General features: G+C 35.2%; 1 protein-coding gene, 1 long non-coding RNA gene and 1 pseudogene across 2 annotated transcripts in view; 2 read left to right on the top strand and 1 right to left on the bottom strand.

Annotated features, from left to right (window-relative positions):
• The window catches only part of BLTP3A (bridge-like lipid transfer protein family member 3A), a 59499-nt gene that overhangs the window by 2913 nt on the left and 45120 nt on the right, over positions 1-11466 (top strand). The gene's annotated exons all lie outside the window — the stretch shown is intronic.
• LOC120597625 (uncharacterized) overlaps positions 7-11466 on the top strand; it is a 14757-nt gene continuing 3297 nt past the window's right edge. Inside the window, exon 1 of the long non-coding RNA XR_005651425.1 lies at positions 7-7291. This is a non-coding gene — a long non-coding RNA (uncharacterized LOC120597625). The remainder of the gene's footprint in view (positions 7292-11466) is intronic.
• On the bottom strand, positions 9316-9434 carry LOC120597735 (uncharacterized; annotated as a pseudogene).

The following is an 11466-nucleotide window of genomic DNA, read 5'->3' as shown; positions in this document are numbered from 1 at the left end:
AAACTGAGATTCAAATGCAGGCTCTGATTCTAGAACCGTGCCTTTTAATCACTCAGTTGCTATAATGGTTCTCATCTATTACTCGTTTCAAACAGAGCATACCCTGTCACCAGCACCCATGTGAAGAAACAGAATATTACCAGTACCCAAAAAGCTCTCTTGTGTTTTTTTCCATCATTACCTCTACCACAGGGTAACCACTGTTCTGATTTCTAGCAGTACAGTATTTTCTGTTTTTATATTTTATATGAATGGAATTACATAGTATGTATGCTTTTATGTCTGGCTTCTTTAGCTCAACATTATTTTTGTGAGATTAATCCCTATTGTTGCATCAAGCTGTAGACCCTCCATTTTCATTGCCGTATAGTATTGTATTTATTTATACATTTTACTGTTGATGGACATTTGGATAGTTTCTCAGTTTAGGGCTATGATAAATTGTGCTGCTAGGAACATTCTAGTATATATTCATTGGTGAACAAATGTACACATATCTGTCGGGGATATAATAAAAGCGGAATTTCTTGGTTGTAGAATATGCATATATTACATTTTAATAGATATTGCCAAACAGTTTTCCAAAATGGCTGTACCAGTTTATACTTCCACCAAAAGTGTATGGGAGTTCTGGTGGTTCTATATCCTTGCCAACGCTTGGTATTTTTCATCTTTTTCATTTTAGCCATTTGCGTGGATGTGTTCTGAAAAATATTTTTCTTTTGTCTGTGGTAAACCAGATGGCCACTTTATCTTTGCCTAATTTTTAAATTTTGGCTATTTGTAAATTTTAGTCAGAAGCACATGTCAGAACCTTGAAAACATTAGATCATTTTTGGAGAAATGTTCAAATTAGGCAGGTTTAGTGAAAATAATTAGGGTAATTTATAAACATTAGCCAATAAAATTTCTTAGAATGGATGTGATGCTTAGCTACCTGTCAAAATAACAAGCATGTACATTAAGAGAAAGAAGGGGCTGTTTCAGGAATTTAGGTTTTTGTTAAATATTTGGTCTTCAGGCTACCCTGGATATTAAATAGTTTCATTCTGTTCTGTAAGCTTACACCCCATTTTTACTAAAGAAACTAAAATTTGAATTTCATAGCTTTTGTGTTACAATCTTTACAGCTTTCCAAGGGTAAAATTGTTGCCTTGTGTCTTAAAAGTAGCATTTAAAAGCAATAAAAATTTCAAAGCGTATTATTAAATGTGTCTGACATGCAATAGCTTAATATAGCTCACAAATAATGAAATTGTCTGCTTTGAAAAATTGAGAGGCACATCAATAGCAGAAACAACCAGGACTTTGGATTCCAAAAGGTGGATGTTCATTTTGGCTCTGCCATTTGTAGCTGTGTATTCAACAAGTCTTTTAGCTTCTTGAAGCTTCCTCATATGTAAAATGGGGGATAGTACAACCAGCGTTGTTTTGAGGATTAGAAATAATGTGTAGAAGTGTCTGGTCCTGAAAAAGTATTTATTCCCTCCTGCTTTCTCAAAAGTATATTTATTAGACCAGGTGTGATACAGAGATAATTTTGCACATTTTCAGATTCTGTCTTTATAGATCAAGACTAAAAGTATTAAGCCAGATTCTTCCAGGAGCAGCCTACTTCTGAAAGTTAAGCACTTTTGAAAGTATGTGAACTCTCCTTAATTCTGGAACATGGTGCAGTGGGTCCTCATTCTTTCCTGGGGGTATAGGGGCTGAAGAAGTATTTAATAAACAATGACTTACTATTTATCTTTACTTATTAAAATTTCTCAAGAGAGATCACTGTTAGTTTCTGGAGATAATGCTTTTCAGTATCTTCAAGGTTGTGCCTAACTTATCCAATGTCTAATTCTTTAGATATTTAGGATTAAGTTTCTTAACATTTAATACAGAGGTGGAGGTGAATGCTCTTTGTGTTAGTGCTTAAGGAGAGAAAGAAACAAGAGCTGTTCCTGTTCATCATTTTGTTTTTCATCTCAAGGCATACTACAAGGAGGAAACTTTGACCCCAGCATAGGCGAAATAGTTGAAATGCATACACTGAGTTGAGTCCTTAGAGGATTTACATATATAGATAGAATCTAAGAAGATAGCACAATCATATACTATATTCTTAGAGTGAAAAAAAGTTAAAGGTCATTTAGTTACTCTCACCAAATATAGAACCTGATTGAATAGTAATCTGTAAGTATAGCATTAACCATTGGGAAAAAAACACAAAACTCATCACAGCTCAATTCTCTACATTTACTGGAGTGTGTTCTCCAGGACGGTAGGAATTATGTTCCTTGGCTGCTTAGAAAACCAGAGAGTTTGAGGATGCTTCGATTGGGTGGAGTGAGTGCAGGAGGTGTGTGGAGTGAGAGTGCTTGTTTAGAACTCAGGGAACCTTAGACCTGAGGAATGTGGGGGTGCGGGTGGGGGGCAGAAGGGCAAGGAAATCCAGTTTACCCAGTATCATTAAGGGACCTTTTATCTTTGTGCGATGAAGCAATACTTGCTACTGGTGCTGATTATAGATTCTAAGGACACTTTCCAGTATTTATAAACAGTAAAATCAAAGGGGAAAGAGGAAATCTAAAGTGTAAAAGTGGTACACAATCATGTATTATTAATTTAGGTTAAGGGTGTGTAGTTTGTACCTACTTGCCACAAAAATCAGGACTTTTATCATAAAATATTTGTTTTATTTGCCCACAGCAATGGTTATTTTACATGTGTATTCCATCTTCATAGTGCATTGGTCATATGTAGCTTGGATGTCAGCTCATCATTTAAAAAATTAGAACATGGATGGTGAGAGGTCAGTGTGTTTAAGTTTCTGACTTGTGGAAGTGTTATATTCTCAAAATTTATTTTTAAGTTTGAAATTTGGAATGTGTGGTCCAGTAGAAATAGTGCTATAAATGTTGAATAGGTTCCCAAGTTAGCCCACAAAAGCCATAGTGGATTAATTATATATAATATAAGCTTAATAGATGGAGTTCTGTGTCTTGGTTGTTAGGGAATCATTTGAAGAAGGAGGGGAGAAAAAGTTCCTTTTTTCCTATTCTTTGGAACTTTTAGATCATTGAGATTATTATATCTCTGCAAGGACTTTCTGGATTGTGATTGCGGGGTGTGACCAGAATTTAATGAGCCAGTTGGGAGCATCACACAAAGAAGCATTATCCTTGTCTTGTTGACTTTTGAGTGTTTGTTAGATGTTTGCATAGGTGAATTACCTGTTTACATTATATAAGCCTAGAATCGAACTCTGTTTTACATATAAACACAAAGTATTGCACAGCTTTAAACTATAGTGAATGTTCCAGGACTGCAGCTATCATGGGGGATGATTGTTATGAACTTTACCAAGGGTTTGTCACCATTTTAGAAAATGTAACTCTTGCCAGTGCCACTCCAGGAATTGAGTTTGTCATGTTGAAAACCACTGACTTACACTAAATTCTGAAACAACTAGTGTTTGTTCTTGATACAAGCTCTTTTCTTTCCTTTATGTCTCTTTCACTTCCTAAGGTCCCTCTTGTGTACCCTATTTTGCTGATTCAGCCCTCTGCTACCATACCCCTACCCCCCAACCAGGCCTGCATGCTCTGTTTCTCTTACTTCACCAAAATGCCCAGTTCTTTAGGATATATGATTTCAACTAAGTCGAAGCGGAAAAGTAGAGAGTATATTTTGGAGCAGGAATGCTGTTCTGATTAGACCAACTCTAATTCAGAATATGTCCTATGTGGTCACTTCCTCTAAGCTATTCTTCCTTTCATAGTTTCTAAACCCACAGATATTCTGGAAGTTCCCAGTTTGTTTTTGATTTTCTGATGTGATTTTTGTTGCAGTGGCAGTGGGGATAGAGCAGGGGTCTGGACAGCAGATAGTGGTATGTGTGAGTCATTTGAAAGTTGGAGGATTCCAATATGTAGTAAATCTAGAAAAGGATGGGCTAAAGTTCATTCAGCCTGCCTCTAATTGTCTGGTCTAGTGCTTTCTCAGCCTAGCTGAAAACATGTATTTCCCTTTTAAAAGAGAAGTCTGTTTCCCTTCCTCCTTTCCTTCCTTGCTTTCTTCCTTGCTTTCTTCTTTCCTCTTTTCCTCCTTCCTTCCCCTTTTCTTTTTGCAATCTATGTTTTTTAACCTATCTGAAAGAAGGGGCTGCAGTTGAGGCACACATTTCATTTGAGAAAATGTCTTAACAGAGGTTAATATGAAATTAGAGGCTTGGCAGTGCATTATAGGAAATATCCTTTTGCTGAACCTTGGCAGAACCCTGTCCCCCTTCCTTTCATGTGGAATTGGCTGTGGCTCCTTAGTTCTCTGAGCCCGTAAGAGAGGTTCCTCAGTCTCTTTAAGGAAGGTTTGCTACAAGAAAGTTGAATATTCAGCTGCAGGTAGTGTCCTAGCCTTCCCTTCAGTTAGCCCCAGGCCCTCAGCTGCCTTTGAGGACTATTTCTGAGACCGCTTATTCACTAATTCTTTCAGCAAACGTTCGTTGACCACCTGCATTGTATGCCAAGCACTAGGAACTCAAAGACAAATGAGACAGGATTCCAGTTCAGAGACTTAACTATCTATAGGGGAAAACAGGCCTGTAAACAGTAAGCAGAGTGAAACATAAAGAAGTATCTGAGGATCGTGAGGGGCACAGATAGTCAGAGGCAGAAAGGTGATACCAGGCAGAGGGAGCTGCATGAACAGTAGTACTAATTGGAGCAGTAGCAAGGTGCATTTACAAGACTGTATATGAGTCTGTGATACTGGAATGTTGGGTTTGAGAGTGAAGCACAGCTAAAAACGATTTTGGAAAGATAGGCTGGATCATAGAAACCTGTGCATTGTGCCAAGGCATCTGGATGTAAGGCTTGGTTTGTTCTCTGTTGCCATTGACCTGGGCCTTAGGCAACTGGAAATTTCTAAACATCTATACCTTTCTTGGCTTTGTTAAAAGTCAGAGAGATGGTGTAGTATAGTTAAGACTGCAAGTTCTTGAGCTAGACCACTTGATTTTAAACCCTAGTTTGCTAGCAATGTGACTTTAGACGATTTATAGTTACCTCTAATGGGAAGGGTTTGCCTTCTACCTCTGCTTCACATAGAAATTTATTTTTTTTGTGACACTCTTAAACCTGGTTTAACATGTCTGGTTAATCAGACATATTACTGTTGGTTTGTAATGTGTGAGAGAATGTGAATGGATTGTTTGACATACCCTTTAGTTCATTCCACCTATTGGCAATTATTATTTATTTGTCTTATATTATTATCAGTAAACACTAATTGAGTATTCTTATCCTAGACTTTGTGCTGGACGCAGATCTAAATGACTATGAGGAGCTCATAGTCTTCCTTAGGGATAGAGATCTTCATTTTAAACTCTTTGTATCCTCCATAGCTACTTTATATGGTATAAACCAAGTAAGCCAGTTGCGTGTGCTGCTGTCTTAGGTATTTGTTCATTGAATGATCTCTGCAGGGGAAACTACTCAAGGTCTTACAGGGCTTCTCTCTTACCATCAGATGTAAATGACCTCATTTTGAGCAGTCTTACATCTTAAAATAACCATACATATTGGTCAAAATTAGGGCCTGTTCTACTAAAAAATTAAGGACAGCATTTTGTATGGTATGATTTTCCTTTTTCCTCAGTTTATTCCTTGGGTGATTTTCAAAGTTCAGATAATCTATGTGCTACACTTTTCTAAATAATTTTTTGAGGCTATATCACAAAGAAATATCTGTTCTTATTCAAAAATGAGTAACCAACAGTGCCTGTTAATGGAACAGGCTTGCCCCTTCTAAGCATTAGCAAGTACATTTTTACTTTGGTTAATCCAAGGGCCTGTATCTAAGTTTTAAAATTAGAAATGTAATATTCAAATTTTATTAATTTCTACTCTGGATATGTTTGGCAGTTAAGACATGGAAGTAAAGGATTAAGGGAAATATCTTAGGATAACAACAAACATTTCTAACAAAGTGAAACATGTCAAGACTTGGATTATGAGGTGTAATATCTTGAAGACCAGTGTAGGGGCAAGAATCTGAGACCTAATCACTATGGGAACTCAATGGTTGAAGAATTAAGACAGGGCAGAGGGCAGCTATTTCTGAGTTACAGTTGATGAGGAGCCCCTACTACCTTAGTCCTAATTCTAGAATTATTAACAAAAGGGTATGTAGGTAAGACATTGGATAAAAAATTGCAGCCATAATTGCAGGTGGTGGTCAAATATATAATAGTCAATTAGATGAGTCCATAGGTAACATGCTTATATGCCTGGACCCTTGCTAGTGGACCAGATTGCAAATATTGAGTTCTAGAAGAAGACTGGCTCAAACCACACCAGGTAAAAGGCTTCAGCTAAACAGGCAAGGCTCCATGTGTAGAGGAGGGAATTAGAATGTTCATCAGGGCTACTGTTGAGAATTAAGGAAAGAGAACCTCTCTAGAACCTCCTTTGTTGTATCAGCTAGCTTAGTATTGACATGGGGAGTAGGGTAAAATGGGAGTGCCTCAAGTCATGGACTACATAGCTACCATGGGTATGGGGGAATTAGTGTAACTGGTTACAGTTTGTGAGAATATAAATCAGTCTATGGAGGAAAATTTGGAAATATCTATCAAAATGTAAAAATTTATAATTCCACTTACGAATTCTTCCTACAGAAGGAATCAAAGTGAGAAAAACCTGTAAGACTAATTAATGATAGCAATATAAAAGAGAAATCAGCAGGAACTTTATTAAATAAATTATAGTGCATTCATACTGAGGTGTAGTTTGTAGATAACTCTAATTATTAAAAAGCATTAAAATTTTAACAGTATAAAATGCCCAATATATTGTTCTTTGAAGATGAAAGCAAGTTTTAGGAGAGTATATGGGATAATTCTACTTTATATATCTATCTAGATATTTAATTCTATGTAGTAGAAACTGTCATTTTCTGTTTAGACCTTTTTAAATGGTTTTAATTTTTTATGTTAAGCACTTCGCCAGACTAAATGTATGACTTACCCATCAGTCATGCTGCCCAGAGAGGCACATTTGTGCACATCTGGTTATATATATTTTTGGTAACTCATATCATTGTTGCCTCTTGGGGAAGATATAATACCAATGAGAAAAGGGTTTTATTTCTATTAATAGAGGAGTATCTTATATTTAACTAACCCTTCCTCAGATAATAATTATGAATTCTGGACAACAAATGAAAACAACTTCTTGAAGACATTGGAAGGTGACCAAACCAGGCAGAAACTGATGGGGAGCTTGAAAGATGGGAATTATATTGGGTAAGATTCTCATTTATACAGCTTTTGCCTGAGGATACTCCCCAGTTTGCATGGTGGGTAGCGGCTAGAATTTAAGCAAAAATCCAGTCTTACTAGCTTGGGGAATCAGAGAATGGAGTTCAGGGCTACAAAAGGGGCTAGAAAATGAGAGGAGAACTCTCAGAAAGGAGGGAGCAATAGAAAAGGGAGCCTGAAATCCACTTTTATGCAAATACTTGACATGCATCGGTGAAGACTCCATGGAGCCTAGAAAAAAACAATAGAAATCTGAAAGAGTTGAGCTGAGATTCAGCTGCTGTCTCCTGTAGAGGAGACAGAGTTTGGAGAATGAATCCAACCAAGTAATTGTCCAGTAGAACAGAATTCACTTTTCAGCTGATGAATGGATAAACAAAATGTAGTATATCCATACAGTGGAATATTTGTGACCATAAAAAGGAATGAAATGGTGATTCATGCTGTAACATGAATAAACCTTGAAAACATGCTAAGTGAAAGAAGTCAGACGCAAAAGACTACATTGATAGATTGGATTTATATTAAATGTCCAGAACATGCAAAACTGTAGAGACAGAAAATAAAATAATGGTTGCCTAAGGTTTAGGGGATGATAGCAGAAGGGTATAGATTTTTTTTGGAAGTGGATAATGAAAATGTTCTAAAAGTAATTAAGCTTAAGATTGCACAACTCAATATATTAAAAACCAATGAATTGTACACTTTGGATGTATGTATTGTGTGTGAATTATATTTCAGTAGAGTTGTTAGAGAGAGAGAAGGGTGAAAATTTTCAAGTTTTGTGAAAAACAGATTTATAGAATCTAAGAAGCACAGTGAATCTTAGGATAGATAAAAAGAAAACCATCCCAGGCACATCACAGTCATATTGCTGAAAACTAAAGATAAAGAGAAAAACTTGAAAGCAGCTAGAGAAAAATGACTCATAAAGGAAAATGATGATATAAATTAGTGGCTGAATTCTCATCAATAACAACAGAGGCCAGAAGACAGTGAGATGATATCTATAAAATGCTGAAAGAATTTCTCAACCTAGAATTCCATTTCTAGCTAAAATGTCCTTTAAAAATGGAAGGTGAAGTAAAGACATTTTTAGACAAATGAAAACTGAAAGAACTAGCTGCACTACAATAGATACCGAAGGAAGTTCTTCAGAGTGAGATGACACCAGATGAAGACTTAGATCTACAGGAAAGAATGAAAAAAGCTGGGAATGTACATATAAAAGACTATATTTTTTTCTTCTCAATTTCTTTAAAAGTTATCTTGTTTAACACTATTTTATTGATCTATAACATATGTAGATGTAATATATATGACAACATTAGCCCAAAAGATGAAGGGCAATAAATGAACTATATTTTTGCAAGGTTCTTACATTTTTATGTGAAGTAGTGCAATATTAAATAACTCTACAAGTAGATCATGATAAGTTATGATTCCATATTGTATCCCTAGAGCAGTCTCAGTCTCTCTCTTTCCCACGCATACACGAAGAGGTGTAGCTGAAAAGCCCATGAGATAATTATAGTGAAATACTAAAAATATTAGGTTAACCTAAAAAGAAGGAAGAAAGGAGGAAGAGAAGAACAAAAACGAGATGAAACAAAAAGAATGCTAAACTGAAATCCAACCATTATCAAAAATTACATTAAATATGAGCAGATTAAATGCCCCAATTTAAAGGCAGAGATTATCAGATGATATAAAAGGGATAGACATAAATAGATTGCAAGTGAAAGAATGAAGAAAGGTACATACGAACAGTAACACAAGAAAGCTGGAATGGCTATATTATCACCAGATAAAATAGACCTCAAGACAAGGATTATTACTAGAGATAAAAAGGAATGTTTTATAGTAAAAGGATCAAATCATCAGAAAGATAAGAATCATAAATGTGTATGAGCCTAATAAAAGCGTTTCAATATACCTGAAATAAAACCATACAATTAAAAGGAGAAAAGGGCAAATCTACAATCATAGTTGGAAATCTTTTTTTTTAATGCCTACAGCACCTGGTATTCCTAGGTGGTCTTCCATCCAAGTACTAACCAGGCCCGACCCTGCTTAGCTTCCAATATCAGAAGAGATCGGGCATGTTCAGGGTGGCATGACCATAGACCATAGTTGGGAAATTTTAATACTACTCCTGCATTAGTTGATAGAACAACTTCAAAATATCCATAAAAATATAGAACATCTGAATAACATTATGTATCACCTTGCCTGACATTTATAGAGCACTACACATAACTGCAGAATACACATTTTTTTCAAGTGCTCAGGGAGTGTTTACCAAGATAGACCATATGTTAAACTATAAATTGTCTCAATAAATAAAAATGTTTAAAAACTTACGTAATATATTCCTTGACAACAATAGAATTAAATTAGAAATCAATAAGATAACTAGAAAAGCCCCACCCCCCCAAATTTGGAATATCTAAAATACATTTCTAAATAACTCATAGTCAAAGAAATAAAATAAGCTAGAAAGTATTTCTAGTTGACAAGACTGAACCTATCAAACTGAGATATAGCAAATAAACTAAAAGGGAAATTTATAGCTTTATGTGCTTATATTAGAAAAAAGTTTAAAAATTGATGATTAAAATTTTCAATTTAAGAAGTTAATAAAGGTGAGCAAAATGAACCCAAGTAAGTAGAAGAAAGGAAAAATAAAGAGTAAAAATCAGTGAAATTGAAAACAGGACAAACTAGAGAAAATTAATAAAGCCAAAAGTTTTTTTAAGATCAATATAATTAACATTTAGCAAGACTGATCAAGAAAAAAGATACTATCAATGATGAAAGGGGATACAGATAGATCATACAGATGTTAAAAAGACATTAAGGGATATTATTAATATCTTTTGTCAATAAATTTGATAACGTAGATGAAATGCACAAAATTATTTCAGAAACATAACTTACCAGAACTGACAAAATGAAATAGAATATCTGAGTTGTCAAAACCTTTTTCACAAAGAAAACTCCAGGCCCTGATAGTCTCTCCCTAACCCCCGGCTTTATTGAAATATAATAGACAATTTTAGTTGCACGTATATACATTATACACTTCAATAAGTTTTTTAAAATTATAGTTGGTATATGGTATAGTTGTATAGCATAGTGATTGGAGATCTATTTAACTCATAAAGTGATCACCCTACTAAATTTAATACCCTTCTTCCCCTTTACATATTTATTACAACATTATTAACTACTTTCCTTGTGTTACACTTTGTATCTCCATGTCTATTTTGTGATTATCCATTTGTACTTCTTAATCCCTTTTCCCTTTTTTGCCATCCCCCTCAACTTCCCCCCATCTGGTAGCCCTCAAAATATTCTCTGTATCTATGAGTTTATTTCTACTTTTGTTGTTGTTTATTTTGTTCTTTAGATTCCACATGTATTATTTCATGTATTATTTGTCTTTCTCTATCTGACTTATTTCATTCAGTGCGATACCCTCTACGTCCATTAAGGGAATATCTTTTTTCATCTCCTTCCTGTTAGTCTGTGTGTGCTTGTCTTCTAATCTAAAGTAAGTCTCTTGTAGGCAGCATATGTAGGGCTCTTGTTTTCTTATCCATTCAGCCACTCTATCTTTTGGTTGGAGCACTTAATTCTTTTCCATTAGGAATGTAGTTGTTACCATTCTTTATTCATGTTTTGATACATGTTTTTTCTTCTTAAAGAAGTTCCTCCAACATTTACTATAATACTGGCTTGGTGTTGATAAATCAACTTAGCTTCTTTTTGTCTGGGAAGCTCTTTGTCCTTCGACCCTAAATGATAGCTTTGCTGGATAAAGTGTTCTTGGTTGTAGATGCTGGGTTTTCATCATATCTAATATTTCATGCCAAGCCCTTCTGTCCTGTGTAGTATCTTTTGAGAAATTAGCTGCCAGTCTTATGGGTGCTCCCTTGTAGGTAACTATCTGCTTTTCTCTTGCTGCTTTTAAGATTCTCTCTTTGTATTTAACCTTTGGCATTTTAATTATGATCGTGTCTTAGTGTGAACCTCTTTGGGTTCTTGGTTTTTGGGACAGAGCTTTCTGGGGTTTTCTGTTTATTTCCTTCATCAGGTTAGGGAAGTTTTCCATCATTATTTCTTCAAATAGCTCTTCAACATCTTGTTTTTTTTTC

Source organism: Pteropus medius, unplaced genomic scaffold (genome assembly GCF_902729225.1).
Source record: "Pteropus medius unplaced genomic scaffold, Ma_sr-lr_union100, whole genome shotgun sequence".
Classification (NCBI taxonomy): Eukaryota; Metazoa; Chordata; class Mammalia; order Chiroptera; family Pteropodidae; genus Pteropus; species Pteropus medius.
The sequence above is the reverse complement of the archived record's forward strand: the minus strand, read 5'-3'. Positions and strand labels throughout refer to the sequence as shown.